Source organism: Penaeus japonicus, unplaced genomic scaffold (assembly GCF_977035675.1).
Source record: "Penaeus japonicus unplaced genomic scaffold, GWHDUDI00000001_assembly GWHDUDI00000029, whole genome shotgun sequence".
NCBI lineage: Eukaryota > Metazoa > Arthropoda > Malacostraca > Decapoda > Penaeidae > Penaeus > Penaeus japonicus.
This window is the reverse complement of record NW_028234431.1, coordinates 22,029,152-22,031,651: the sequence shown is the minus strand read 5'-3', so window position 1 is coordinate 22,031,651 and position 2,500 is coordinate 22,029,152. Positions and strand designations below refer to the sequence as shown.

At 50.1% G+C, this 2,500-nt stretch overlaps 1 protein-coding gene across 5 annotated transcripts in view; it reads right to left on the bottom strand.

The window, feature by feature from the left end:
• The window catches only part of LOC122263163 (uncharacterized), a 278,554-nt gene that overhangs the window by 238,613 nt on the left and 37,441 nt on the right, over window positions 1-2,500 (bottom strand). The gene's annotated exons all lie outside the window — the stretch shown is intronic.

The following is a 2,500-nucleotide window of genomic DNA, read 5'->3' as shown; positions in this document are numbered from 1 at the left end:
AGAGGGAGGGGGAGGTAGGAGGAAAGATGGGGAGTGGAGGAAAGATGGAAAGGAGCAGGAAAAAGAGGAGAGAGATGGAGAGGGAGAGGTAGAGGGGAAGGAGAGAGAAAGGAGATTGGTAAGGGGGATGGAAAGAGGGGAGGGGGAAGGATGGATAGGGAGGGGGAGGGAAGGGGGGAAAGAGGGAGGGGAAGGAGGTTGCAGAGGGGGGAAGGAGTGACGCAATTTCACGTGCATGTGTGCCAGCAAGTATGCAACCGTGCCCGAGACAACATATTCACTCATCTATCCCGGGCGCCTGCATGGGATTCCTGGTAGCCTATCTCCTCAATCGGATTTAAGGCGCTCTCCATCTGTCTGTTTACGCTGTGGCGAGGGCGTGGCGCGTCCATTTGTCAGGGGGGAGTCCCTTTATGGAGGCAATGCTCGGTCCCTTTAATATCGCCTGCATCATAAATCCTCTTCAGTGGCTATCCTTTACGGCCAACACTTCTTTGATTATAGAAGGGGTTCTGATATATATTCAAATAATATTGGCAGTGATGATCAGCGATCTTCATAAATGAAATATGATACGAAAATCAAACCCAAAAAGTAAGCTCACATCTTTAAGTGTTGTTTTTACGCTTAATCACATGAATCACATATAAAGTGAGCCTGCCCGCATATCTTTGCTTGCAGCAGGCGGCCCCCTCGTACACACGCGTTTATCATGCCATTACATCTCACGTCAAAAGCGCAGAGCCAACTAGTCTCCGTCCTTCCCCGTGACATACACCCCATTGTCTGAATTCCGATGCCCGACCTTCGACTCGCAGGGTAAACCACTTGAAAATGCACTAGCTCACGTCGACGAAGCCCTTGAACCCACAAATGGATCCCTCCCACTTACAATCCATTGTCAAACCTCGTAACAATGGCACATTAGGCGTAGGGACTCTGGGTGCGTGAGGAATCTATTTGGATCTACGCCGGGCAATGAGGTTGACGCCGAGAGAGGAAAGCGAGGCGGCTGGAATGGCCCTCGGTGTCTGTCTTTTGCCAAGTAACAACTCGTACGAGATCCTATGCCTTGGGACACATGTTGTTTCCTTGAGCTCTAATGCTTAAAATGGCCTTATATACAGGCATCAGTATGTATTTTTTTAAATAATACGAGTGCTGAAATGGTTTCTTCGACCTTCTGTGAAATAAAACGTTAAAACATCTCGCTTCATATGCAATAATACAGTCAGCTGACATCAGAAAAACAAAATCAGTATCTTCCCTGGTGGCCGTGAAGTTTCCTTATAAAGCTTTCTCAGTCCCTTTGCGACTTCATGTGTAGTAGACTGGGAACATTAGTTGTAATGACATGTTACATATATTAATAAATTCATACAAAAGCAACTTTATATCTAAAGCGGCACAGCCTCTAAGGATCAACTTACTACCCGAAATATCATCACTCGGTTTCGATCACAAGAGCAAAGGCGCTCGGACAGCACTCTTACTTAATTGTTTGCATTCTACACTCTATAGGAGCTTAGCATGGATTGTCCAGCTATCTCGGGCATATCCCGCGAACATCCGAAGCGTACGAACAATGTTCCCGCCACACTAATTACTGGACCGATAGGCAGCGACTGAGGTATCTCACAGCTTCGCAACCCCGGAACCGAGAAAAAAACGACATCAAACTAGAGAAACACAGGATTAGCAGTGATCTCCCCAATCTCCCTAAGCCGTGACGTAAGCAGAAACCTGGAATAGTGAACTAGGAGAGCCCGGCTTTAATTGCTCTCCGCGCCAGCCAGCCAGCCAGCCATTGCAAGGGGGTCTTTGCCTTCCGCGTCTGCCGATTCGAGGGTGATATCCATATAGAAATAGGGTATCATATTGACAAGATCATGTGTAGGAGTGTGCAGGTAGAGACAGATAGACAGATAGACAGATAGAGAGGCAGGCAGGCAGGCAGACATCGACATATAGACAAACACGCATGTACGCATACACACACTAACCATACACCCCCCCCCCCTCCACAAACATCCACACACACCCACATACACATCTACCCCCTCCCCACACACACATACACTTCCTACCTCGTTCCTCTCCTCCCGCGCCAAACACCCAAAAACCGAGCTCCCCCCACCCCCTCCTGCCGTGGCACCGACCCGACCGCTAACCCTATCCCCCGACAGACGGAAGTCCCCGACAGCGGCGCTCGGGAGCCGGAGAACGACCTGTCCCGTGAGTCATGGCCGCGGGTCGTAACGAGGCGGCGCCGATAAATCTCCCGGGCACAAAGAGCTCATCAACTTCCGATAAGGAGGCGAGGACCTGTGCCAAGAGATGGCGCGCGATCTGGGGTGGGGAGGGGAGGGGAGGGAAGGGTAGAGGACAGTAGGGGAAGGGTGGGGAGGAGAGGAGAGTCAAGGATAGGTTAGGGTAGTTTAAGTTACGTTAGGTTAGGTTGGGGTAGGGTAAGGTAGGTTTGATTAGGGCAGGATAAAGA